Source organism: Panthera tigris, chromosome A3 (assembly GCF_018350195.1).
Source record: "Panthera tigris isolate Pti1 chromosome A3, P.tigris_Pti1_mat1.1, whole genome shotgun sequence".
NCBI classification, from domain to species: domain Eukaryota; kingdom Metazoa; phylum Chordata; class Mammalia; order Carnivora; family Felidae; genus Panthera; species Panthera tigris.
Genome location: NC_056662.1, coordinates 15,880,272 through 15,892,762, shown reverse-complemented (window position 1 = coordinate 15,892,762; position 12,491 = coordinate 15,880,272). Strand labels below are relative to the sequence as shown.

Sequence of the window (12,491 nt, the reverse complement as noted above, 5' to 3'; positions counted from 1 at the left end):
CGAAGACCTTCCAGTTTTGAAAATCTGTGATTGTGAGACTCCCAGATTCTGATCTAAGACCACACAATACTCAGAATCTAGGGATCTAAGATTGTGTGCCTTTGCCCCCCTGTGTTTTCTGTCCCCACTTCAGGCTGTTGGACTGTGACTCAGGGAAGGGATATTCCAGTGAAAGCAGAGAATAACAACTTTTTAGGTTTCAAAAGCCCCCCTTCCTCCCCAAAAGACCATTCCTAAAGGGACTTGGGGCATAGTGAGTACATCATGAGTCAGAGAAGGGCAGGCTTCCCTGCTTTCTCCAACCTTTGGGATGGTGGCTGTTCCATCCATCTGGGTCCTGGAGCGAGGGGACATGAAGCCGGCGGCCAGGGGCCTGAGTGCAAACAAAACCTGAGAAACAAGGTTTTGGGGGTGGTTGTTACTGCACTGTGACCTGGCTGACCCTGACCGATGCACATTCCTTCCCCTCCCCCTTCGCCTCCTCCCAAATAAGAGAGCTGGGAAGGGAGCCAGAGAAAAAGCTACGAGTGAACATTTTTTTAATTTCTTGGGTCAACGTGACCCCAGACGGTTCTGAGGAATCCAAAAGTAGAGCGAGGAAGGTATCAAAAGATGAAACGATCACGTGGCCTGTGTAAGCCAAGGGGGCCTGAGACACCCTCACACTGAGACACAACCACAGGGAAAATGCACACACACGTGTGTGTGTGTGTGTGAGAGAGAAGAGCTGGGGAAGAAAACAAACTGATCAAGATTGATTTTCTGCCCACTTGTGAAGTGGGATGTCCTAACAAACATTCAGGATAGATTAATTTCCTGCTCATCTGAATTAACTGAGATTTGTACCTGCTACCCATACTCCTAAAATTTCATAATCCCCAGAGTCTTGGATTCTGGGCTTTTACCATGACTCCTTCCCCAGGTGGGAGGTTGTAGGTACATGGACAGGACAGCAGCCAGAAGACCTGAGATCTGCTCTCAAACGTCACCCTCCCAGGGATGCCTCCTCCGGCTCAAAAACGGAACTCTCTCTGACACCTGGGCATTCCCCATGCTGCTTCCTTTTTCTCCAAAGCACTAGCATCAACTGACACACTGTATATTTTACTTATTCGTTTATTGTCTATTTCCTCCACTTGACTGTAAGTTTCAAAAGGGCAGAGAGATTCCTTCCTTCCTTCTGTTCTTTTTTCTATCTCCTTTCTTTTTTTCTTTCTCTCCTCCTTCCTATGTGTCTATAAAATACTTCAAACCTACAGAAAAGCATAGAAAACATATCATGAACACTCATTTGCTATTTGCCCATCCCCTAGGTTTAACAACTGTTAAAATTTTACTCTATTTGCCTCATTTTTGTTTTGGTACCAGCGTTTCCTAAGTAAACACTATTCATCATGATACTTCCTTTTTACAAGCTTGAAACCAGAGGGTTTTGTCTCTTGTATTCATTGCTTTATGATTTACTGCCTGGAAGTTGGTAGGCCTTCAGTAAATAGCTGTTGAATCCTCATGCAAGGAGGTATTATTATCTCCATTTTTGGAAGAGGAAACAGGCGCAGAGAAGTCAAATAACTTGTCCAAGGCCACACAGCTAGGAGGTGGTGAAAGGGGAACGAGAGTTCAGGCAGGCTGAGGCTAGAACCCAGGCATTTCCTGCACTAGAGTCCTCTAGGAGACTTCTTCAACTGGGATGTTCCTTCATCTTCTCTGCCCACCTGTCCCATCCCACCACCATCCAAGAGGAGACCCAGGGCAGGGAGACGGTTCACAGGCTAGCCAGAAGCAGGCCATGCCCTATCTGGGCACCTGGGTGGTCTCTATAAAAGCTGGGGCCCTCTCTCTTGCCCAGGGGTGGAGACAGAACGCTCCTTTCCAGTTGAGTGACCTTTGGGGTTTGTTATGAGTAGAGATTCCTTCTGGGGAACGTGATGGCTGATGCTGGAAGGCCGAGTCCCCAGACTTAACCCACAGGAATGTGGGGAGGAATCTCCAGGCCTCTGCCCTGCAGGCCAGCTCTCTGGGCCGCCTTGGGCCAGCCAGAGGAGGGCGGTTCTAGGCAGCTGTCCCGGTTGCTGGGCCTTCTGGGGAGGCGGATTGGGACCTTTTATTCCTGGACTGGGAGGCAGCTCCATAAAAAGAGGTCCAGTTTTCAAAACCGAAGAATCCTGAGGTCTGCATCTTCCTAGCCATGTGATGCTGGACAGGTGCCCAGGCTGGCAAAGCCTTGGTTTGCACATCTATCAAATGGGGAGAATTATTGTCCCAACTCACAACAGATCTGGGACTAGGACGGGGCAGGCCAGGTGCCCAAGACACAACATTTAAGGAGGCGCTGGCTCTCAGGCAGGAGAGAGTACGTACCCCTTAAATTATGTACCCCTGTCACCTCGTTGCTAACCCCGGTCCCCGCCCTTCTTCCCAGGGTTGTCATAGGCAAGAAATGAGATATTCTATACAGGGCACATTAACACAGTGCCTGGCACACGCCTCACTCTTTGGGAAAGGCTGTTGTTGTTATTCTTACCGACTGCTTTTCAGAAGTAGGCCGGGCCCTTGCCCAGCCACGGTCCCATTTCCTGTCTCTCTCAGTGGCCTGCGTCTCTTCCACCTGGGTAGACTGCGCCGTTTTCATGATTTATCCCCTTCTCGCAGGATTTGACCCCTACAAATTTCATGACTTTCCTTGGCCCATGGCTCCTGCTCCACGTTGACGGCACACGAACAGGGATTGCCCATATTGACCGTGGGCTTTGGGTGTGCCGGGCACTGTGCTAAGCACGTAGCTGCCACCTCCCATCTAATCCTTACCGTGACCCTGTGAGGCAGGAACTATGATGTGCCCATTTTGCAAATGAGGAAACTGAGACACTGAAACAGTAAGTGACTTGTCCTATGATGGGAGGGCCAGAGCTCAGGGCAGGCCAAGGTGGTCTGACGCCACAGCCCGCATGATGGAGCCCAGACATGGCTCCTTCTGCCTTTCACCGGCCTGTGCCCCACAAGGTGCAGACGCAGGACTCAAGGCAGGGGCCCCAATGCCAATTGGAGAAGACTGACCTCCCTGAGCTAAATCAGGTGCCAGGCACCTGGGGACAGGGGGATGGCCCAGATGCCCTGTGGGCATTTCCAGGCCACAGCGGGTGGTTTCTGAGTTCTTCCCAGACCAGACAGCTTTCTGCTTTCAGGCCCTGGCGGTAATGACATTGAGCTCTTATTTGTGGAGCATTCACCCTGAACAAGCCCCATGCTCCGTGTCCCACATTCAAAACCCCAAGCAATCCTCACAGTGTTCCTCTCGTTCATGATTGTCTATGTTATGAATGGGGGAGACCTCGAGGCACCCAGCGGGGGGCACGGCCCAAGTATAGGACAGGTCCAACGTCTGAACTCCCATTTGTCTGAATGCCAGGTGGGCTGGGGGTGAAGGCGGAGCTGCTGAGGGCCTTGTGGGCACCTCCCCACCCCCACCCCGCCCGTCTCTGCTACCTTCTGTGTCTCCTCCTGCTGCTGGCAGCCACTGTGGTCAAAATGGGATCCACCCCCAAAGTAGGTCACTGAGGGGACTGGGGCTGAGGAAGAAGGCACGTTTCTGGGCTCCAAGGACTCCAAGCCTGGCCACTCCATGACCACGCCCTGTGCCCCAAAGGCACACATACATTGCTTTGGATGAAGTGGAATCTGGGGCAGGTAAATTTCGATCTGGGGGAGATAGCTCAGCGCCAGGAGCCACGCTGGGGTTTGTCATTTGTACAAATTGGTCCGGTCTCATACAAACACTGCTCGGGACTGTTCAGGGCTTCTGTACCCCACAGGACAGTCTAAGCCTTTTCTTGGCATTCAAGGCTGTTTGCAGACGTCCCTCAGTCTTGCCACCTGTCACTCTCATCACTCATGCACCTCAGCCCTGCAGGCCGCAGCCCTTGCTATTCCACAAACAGGTCGTGCTGCTGAGACTAGGAGGTGGCCTGGCTCTCTGTCTTTGCCTTTCCACAGGCGAGGCTCTCTGCCTAGAGGGTCTTCCCTCCCCCAAGATCCTTCTGGATCTTCTCAAGCCGGGCTGGGCGCAACTCTGAACTCCCAGGGTTGCTGGCAAAAAACCTACATGGACAATGGGTAGCTTAGTGGTTAAAAACGCAGGCTTTGAACTGAGGCATGGGTTCAGTCCTGGCTTCGCCACTCACCAGCTGGGAGACGTCGGGCTGGCCTCTCTGAGCCTCGGTTTGCTTCTCTGAACACAGAAAGAATGACACGACCGACTCCATGCTGGGGCATCAGAAGGATGTCATGCACTTGAAGCATTGCGCTCAGTGCCCATGGCCTCTCTGCGTTCAGAAAGCATCGGGTGTTCCTCTGCTGGCCCCGCCCCCAGGTTTAAACCCCGAGTTGCTGGCAGTCTCCTTGCTGGGTGCTGGGATAGAGCAGTGACTGGGATCGTGAGGCCCCTGCTCCCACAGAGACACTGGAGAGCCACATGTTCACCAATTCATTTCCATTGTGACTACAGTAATTAGGTACATCACAGCCCGACCTCCTAACCCCCCAAACCCTCACCTTGACCTTGAAGCTCCCTGGGGCAGGAACCAAATCTGATTTATCTGCATAACCTCAGCTCCTCAGTCATGGTGTGGATGCCCCGCAAATATTTCAGTTGAAAAGATTTCCATAGCAAACAGGGCACTGAGTATGTGAGAGCAACTCTGTGGTACATTTTACACGAATGAGATCATTTCATTATATCAATGTCTCCTTGTAGTGGGTACTATTATCATCACCCTCATTTTACAGACGGGGAAACCAAGGCACAGAAAAATTGAGCAAACTATCCAGAGTTATACAGCCAGTGAGGGGCGATGTCAGGATTTGAACCCAGGCAGCCTAGCTCCAGAATCCACTGGCTACTTGCTTCTTGCGAGTTGATGCCATTTTCCAGGGTGTCCAGAAAGGGCCTGGTCCCCTGACCCAGCTCAGGAAGCTCGACCAGGGGGCCCAGAGCCAGCCTGAAGACCTCACCCATCTCTACCACCCCCTGTTCTCTGGGGGGTGGGGGGTGGGTCCTCTGCTCTCCACTCCCCAGGTGGGCCATGAGGAAAACAAGGCTTCAGCTGCAGCTTTGATGTCCTCTGCCAAGCTGGCACTTGGAGGCCTGGGGGGCCTCAGGGGATCCCAGCCCGGCAGCTGGGCCGGCCTCAGGGCCAGGGTTTCCGTAAACACCCCCAGTGAGCCAGCCCCATGTGGCCAGTCCGTGGGCTGCTGCTGGCCTCGAAGGCCGAGGTTTGGCTGACCCTGTGAGGCTTCCTGTAGCACAACCACTTCCAGCCCCTCTGCCTGGCTGGGCTTCCAGTAATGAAGTGTTTTCTGTGGGGCAGGCTGGATGGGGCACTGGGGGCCTCTCTGTCCCACGTGCTGCACTGGGCTCCTGGAAGCCGGTCTGGGTGCCCCTTGCTGCAGCCCGGACGGCCCATCTGGTGTCTGAGGGTGAAATCACCTCTACGGAGGCAGGTCTTGGGTTCCTGAGAGTGGGGGCTATGCCCAGAGGGAGGGTGTGGCTGGTCCTTTTGGAAGGGCTGCGGGGTGAGAGAAACTGCCAGGCAGCTTGGAGACGGAAGGGCAAGTCTCAGCTGTGGCTACGGCCTCCTCGCCGCCCGGAACAAGCAGCTGCGAGGGGCTGTGGGGCAGGGGGCAGAGACTGAGGGGGCACGAGTCACAAGGAGCGTGCCATCTCCTGAATGCCGCTATGCCCAGCCCTTTAATTCTCATGACAGCTCTGCTTGGAAACTGAGGCCCAGAGAGGTGAAGTGACTCACCCAAGGTCACGCAGTGAGTGACAGAGCCAGGACGTGATCGGGTCTCTCCCTGCCCCCTGAATCGCTTCTATCTTATTGTCTGAATCCCAGACAGTAGGAGCTGGGAGATGCTTCCAGGCCATCTTTTAAGAGGAAGTAAATCACAGTGGTCAGGACTTGGGGACTGCTGGTGGGTGGGAGAGGGCCCGGAGCCCCAGCTGAGGGCCCCCTCCCTCTGCTTCATCCCAAACCATCTTCCCTGGGCCGGTTTTAAAAATGTTAGTTTTGTGTGGGAGTTTGTTCTGAACAGGGGTCTGCTGTCTTGAGAAGGGGGTTCTGAGGCAACTAGGAGTCAGGAGTGGGGCTCCCCTCCCCCTACCTGGGGACCCTGGGGCCCAAACTGACGCCTGGCTGGTGACTCACTCCCTTCTTAGCACATCCTCCTGTCCCATGACTGAGAGCCCTGTGGGGGCGGCCCCCAACCAGGGTCCCCCTAACAAATGCCCTCCCCACCCCCAACACACATAAGGACTGGGAACAATTAACTCATGGCTCAGGCCAGGCCAGATGTTCACGTGGGTATTGGGTTTGCTAACCACATGCGACTCAAGGGCTCCCTCAGAGCTGGAAGTCTCCCAAGAGGCCACAGAGGGCCACCTTGTCATGTCACAGCAGGGGAACTAAGGCCCAGAGAGGGCAGGTGACTGCCCTACGGCCACTTAGGGGTAGAGAGGAGGAAGGAGGCTGGCATCCTGATGCCTGATCCAGAGCTTTTCTGCATCTCCAGACAGTCCCTGGATTTCCCAAGGCAATCCCTCTTCCTAGCCCCAGCCACAAATGTCCCCCACCAACCGACACAGGGCCCTCCATGACCATGACCCACAATGTCCCCCCGAACTGACACAGGGCCCTCCATGACCAGGCCTCTCCAGCTGCATTTCGGCCTGCCCCTCACTTAGCCCTCCAGGATTTATCCAGGCTCAGCCACTCACAGCTCCTGCTCTCGTGCTACTCCCAGGCCTTTGTTCTCTCCCAGCCTCTATTTTAATGGACTTTTTGCCTAGACAACTCCTACTCTTGCCTCAAGACTCGGCTCAGATGTCACCTCCTCCAGTAAGACTTCCAAAGCCACCTCTCCCACCTCCCAGACTGGGCTGGGTCCTCTTCTCTCATTGCCTTCCCAGTTACTGTGCTTTAATCACCTCTGCTCGTCTCTCTCTTCCCCTATAATCTGTGAGCTCACTGGACAGAGACCTTATTTAAACATTTTTTTAATGATTATTTATTTTTGAGAGACAGAGTGTGAGCGGGGGAGGGGCAGAGAGAGAGAGAAAGAGAAAGACACAGAATCTGAAGAGGTTCCAGGCTCTGTGCTGTCAGCACAGAGCCCGACGTGGGGCTCGAAGTCACAAGCCGTGAGATCATAACCTGAGCCGAAGTCGGAGGCTTAGCCGACTGAGCCACCCAGGCACCCCTTAATTAAAGTTTTCCTTTTAAGTTTATTTTGACAAAGAACAGAGAACATGAGTGGGGGAGGGGCAGAGAGCAAGAGGGAGAGAGAGAATCCCAAAGCAGGCTTTGCCTGCTGTCAGCACACAGCCTAATGTGGGGCTCAAACTCACAAACCGTGAGATCACGATCTGAGCCGAAGTCAAGAGCTGACGCTTCACTGACTGAGCCACCCAGGCGCCCCTTGAGACCTTATTTTAATTCTTTATGTACTCATAGGGCATGGCCCACTACATTCAGTGCTTGTTGAATGAATGCATGGGTGGATGGATATACAGATGGATGGATGAATGGCTGGATATACAGATGAACAGCTGGACTGAAGGACAAATGGATGGATGGATTAGGTATGGATATGAACATGTAATGCCACCTGTAGAGACTCAGTGAGAGGTAAGTCCCTGGAGACCGAATGTCCTGAAGGATGGAGGGGCTCTTTGATGGGGAGGGAATAACCTATTATCTGCGTCCTCCAAGAGATGTCTAGCAAAGAGCAAATCCACCTGTCCTGGCACCCAGTCCCTCGTGAACAACAACTGGTTCCAACTCAACGTGGTCTCCTGAACTCTGACTAGTCAGACATCAGTGAGTCTACAGGAACCACCTCTGCCTCCTGACATTCTAGAATTCTATACTCCTGAGGTCCCTCCCTCCATGCTTCCCTCTGGATCAGACCTGACACTCATGCTTCCAGACACAGAAACAGATTCCTAGAGCCAAGAGGCCCTAGAAAATACGGAGTTTGCCCCAGTCCCATTTAACAAATGAGGAAACTAAGGCCAAGCAAGGGCAAGGAATTTTCCCAAGAATGTCTAGCCATAGAGCTGGCATTAGAGCTTGGGTCCCCCAATTCACTCATGCTTGCAACAAATATGTAAGCAGCACCTAACATATGCCAGGTTCAGTGCCTTCTCCCTGGCAGACTAAGTCTGTAAATAAACCCTCATGCCAATTTCCAAAGCCCTTTCCATGTCCCATCATGACTTCCTCCCAGCTCCCCAGCAGGCTTATCAATGCTTCACCAGCTGCACCCTTGGCACAGCCCCGGGTGCCAACCCCCTCACCCAGCAAGTGAGGACCAGTTCACTGCCAGGCCTCCCAGTTCACACTGCTGCATGAGGCCGTGTGCAGAGGCGGTCACGTGCGTGGGCTGAGAGCTCCGCATTCCAGCCCCTTTGGACCCTGTGTGTCCCTGCACACAGAACCTTGCCAGCTCAGACTGAAGCCAAGTGTTAAACTGTTCAAGCCCCACAGCTGTCCTAAGGGGTGGGAGAAGGAGCTCATCATGGCACCTGGGATCTCAGGCCAGGAGCACACCTCTGAACTCCGGCCCAGACCGGGGAGTGTGTGGAAGGAGAGGCCGGGAGAGGTGCCTGGGGGCTGGGTATTTGCGGACCAGCTGAACCGGCAGGAGGCAGAAATTCCATTGGCACACAAATCACCTGTGGGTCTCATTAAAATGCAGGTTGATTCTGGGCGGGGCTTGGGATTCCTCCTTTCAAACAAGCACCAAGCACCGGGGCGCTGCTGACCTCGGAGCACACACGTGGGGAGGGAAGGGCCAGACAATCAGGCCAAGATGGAGAAGACCTACCTGACTCCATTGGACTCTTCGTGAGCAAAGATAAACCTTCGTTGGGTCAAGCCACTGAGCTTTAGGGATTTGTGACGTCAGCATAGCCTAATGTCCCCGAGTGACACATTAGGATAGGGGACTGTCCTATGTAGTCAGGCCACCAATATTTACTGAGTTGCTGCCATAAACTCATTTTGTGCCCCAGGGGCCTCCCTCTTCAAGAGGCGCTCACTCTCCGGTGACGCAGTGCAAGGCGGGCACCTGAGAGGGAGAGTCCCTTAAAGTTTGCTCCCTTGGGGCATCTAGGAGCACCCCTTAGTGCACCTTAATCCCAGCACTGTGAGTCATGGGGGAGCCGGATTTGAAGCCAGGACCTTTTGACTTACGAGGCTATGTTTCCTTCCGGTAACGCAAAGGGGAGACTGGCTCATTCTGGGATCTTATCTAGGGGGGTGGCTACAGCAGCAGCCAAGAGACTCATGGGTTCCCTGGACTGTCCCATCCCTCCAGCACCAAACTCAGCGGTTTGGAGCCCAGCCCACTCGCACCCGGTCAGCAAAGTGGCAGTTCCCGCCGCAGGCTTTCAACACTCTGAACTGCGTGTGGAAGGCTGGTCTCTGACACTTTTCATCACCAAATGCCCCGATGCCAGCCTGCGTGCTTCCAGAACTGGCCAGGCCCCAGGGCCTCCCCTCCCTGTCCACATGCTGCCATCCTCAGTTATTAGAACAAGTTCCAAGCAAACAGCCACACTCTGACTCAGAGGGGCCCGCCGGGGGAGGGGTGGGTGGCAGGATTTCCACTCATCTCTTGTCGCCTACCTGGCTGGTGCTGGCCCATGCCTTCTTCACTCCCCCAGGACCCCACGGCGGCCTCGCCTCCCCACTGCCTGTGGAGGCTCCCCCTCCGATGTTGCCATGAGCAGCTCCTCCCCACACGCAAATCCTCCTGTCTTCCTTCTTGCCTCAGGGAGAGAAGTGGTTCCACGCCGCTCCTCCCAGGAAAAACTAATCAATGCTGATAGAGGTCAGAATAGCGAGTACTTGGAAGGGGCATGAGGAACCTTCTGGAAATGTATCTTGCTCTGGGTGGTGGTTACAGGGGCGTGCACACATGCAAAGAGTTGTCGAGATGTACACTTCACACTAGCACGTTGCCCCTCAATCTAAAAAACATATGCCACAGAGAGCTCTAGGAGCCGTAGCCAAAATAAAGAACACAAACCACAACGGAAGGTTCTGGAGTCAGACGGACCAGTAACTGAAAACCTGGCTCTAGTGTCTAGCTGTGTAACCTTAGAGAAGTTACTTATCCTCTCTGAACCTCACCTTTCTTACTGAGGCATACATTGTGAGGATTAGAAACACTACTTTTTATAAAAAAAAAAAAAAAATACTTAGCACCCAGCTGGCTCCCTCTGAGGGCCCTTTTCTTTCATTGTTGTTAGAACCAGTAGTCTCAGCAAAGACAGGGCATGGGAGTGGTCTTCCCTGGGTGCAGGCAATAAGAGGGACACATCGTCTGAGAGAATTTAAAGGTAAAATTGATGAGGGGCACCTGGGTGGCTCAGGTGGTTGTGTTCAACTCGTGATTTCGGCTCAGATCCCGATCTCATGGTTCGTGAGATCAAGCCCCAAATCGGACTCTGTGCTGACAGGGCAGAGCCTGCCTGGGATTCTCTCTCTTCCTCTCTCTGCCCCTCCCCACACTTGGGTGCTCTCTCTCTCTCTCTCAAAATAAATAAAATAAACATTTAAAAAAGATAAAATTGATGAGAAGTCAGTATATAAATATAAATCACATCAATCATAAATTCATGATAAAGTACTTTGTCCTGAAAATATCTTTTTTTTGGTCCAAGTTCTAAACAATTGATGCCATAGCTGTTGAATTTTAATAATGCGTATGTAAGCTTCGAATTAGCACATTTTAATTTCTTATCCTTTAAAAAACCTACGTGGAAGTGAACTTGGAGAAGTCTAGGAAGACAGTTGCCCAGTGCACATGAGCCCAGGAGCACACGTTCACCGAGAGCAGAAGTGCCTGACAGTTTGGAATCTTGCGCAGCACCTGTCTCTAACCCTGGGGGTGACAGTTCTGCACCCCGACAGTAGATGAAAAGCATCAGTGGATGCTGAGTGACAGTGAAGACGGAGATAGAGGTCTTTCAATTCTCTCATTCTATGTGACTCCTTGGAATTTGGGTCTGTGCTAAAAATTTAAAACGGTGAGGGGTGCCTGGGTTGTTCAGTCGGTTAAGCATCTGACTTCAGCTCATGTCATGATCTCAGGGTCCATGAGTTTGAGCCCTGCGCCGGGCTCTGTGCTGACAGCTCAGAACCTGGAGCCTGCTTCAGGTTCTGTCTCCCTCTCTCTCTACTCCTCCCCTGCCCACATTCTGTCTGTCTGTCGCTGTCTCTCTCTCTCTCAAAAATAAATAAACATTAAAACTGTGACACAGTGTGAGCTGTGGAGGGTGGTGTTTTTGTTTGGTAAGTGCAAACCTTAGGTCATACCTGAAAAGTATTTGTTTCATTTTATGATTATTATGGAAAATAATTCTGTCGTGGGAAGGAGGGGGTGCTCAGCAAAGATCCGCTCCGTGTGTAGAGTCCCCTAGGCATGCCTCTGACTGAAATAGAAGGATTTATAAACAAAGACCGCATCCCCTTCCCTGCAGGCCAAGGGACCCCCTGCCCTCGCCCTCCAGCCAGAACCCACAGAGACGAGCTGGGGTCGTGCATTTCAACCTTTATCTCCCCTCCCCATCGCCTCCTTCCCCAGGACTGCAGCCGGGAGGGCGTTTCCCCCTAGGAAATCCACTCAGTCTGACCCCTATATCAGCTCACTCTTCTTCCTCACCAACCGCCCATTCTGGAACCCAGTGCCTTCACTTCAAGTTTTGGAGTACTGGTGGAGATTATGGGGGCCAAAGCCCTCCCCAGCCCCCCCTTGACACCACCGGTGATTATCTTTGCCAAATGCCACAACCCAAGCACTTGCCCACGTCCGGCAGCCCCGGTGGCTGGATTGTTGGAGATGCCCCCAGACACCGGCGGTATGAATTTGGTGTCCTGCTCCCCATGTAGAACACCCCTCCCCACCTCCGCCAGCTCCGGCCACACCTTTGGCTCCCAGAGTAGGCATGTTATCACGCTCACTCCTGCTGTGTTTGCCTCTGCCTGCAACATTCTCCTCACACCTTCTTTTCCTGTGGTTCTCTGTGAAGGCGCCTCCCCCAGGCAGCCACCCCTTCCCTTCCGTCTGAACAAGGACCCCTCCTCAGTATGCCCAGAAATTCCACCTGTTTTCTCTCTGTCATCACCCACTCAGGGCTTTGTCCCAAGGTCACTCTTGTGTCTCCAGCTCCTACAGAGGGGGCCTCAGAGATGGCTGAATTAAACGAAATGGATTTGGTTCTTCTAGATCATCTGGCAGGGGCCCGGCAAGCACCGGCACACAATAGGTCCAGCCTGCACGGGCTCACCCACTGTGGGCCACCTCCCGGAGCCCGGGGAAGCAGGCATTGGGGAGGCCCCTTGTTGCCAAAAGCAAACAGGCCGCCCAGGGAAGTTTTGCTCTGGGTCACACCCGCCTCTGGATGGCCGCCAATCTTCCTGCCA

The 12,491-nt window shown here is 53.3% G+C and overlaps 1 long non-coding RNA gene across 1 annotated transcript in view; it reads right to left on the bottom strand.

The window, feature by feature from the left end:
• The window catches only part of LOC122237184, a 40,109-nt gene extending 30,314 nt beyond the window's left edge, over window positions 1-9,795 (bottom strand). Inside the window, exon 1 of the long non-coding RNA XR_006215419.1 lies at window positions 9,690-9,795. This is a non-coding gene — a long non-coding RNA (uncharacterized LOC122237184). The remainder of the gene's footprint in view (window positions 1-9,689) is intronic.
• Between the last annotated feature and the right edge of the window lie 2,696 nt (window positions 9,796-12,491).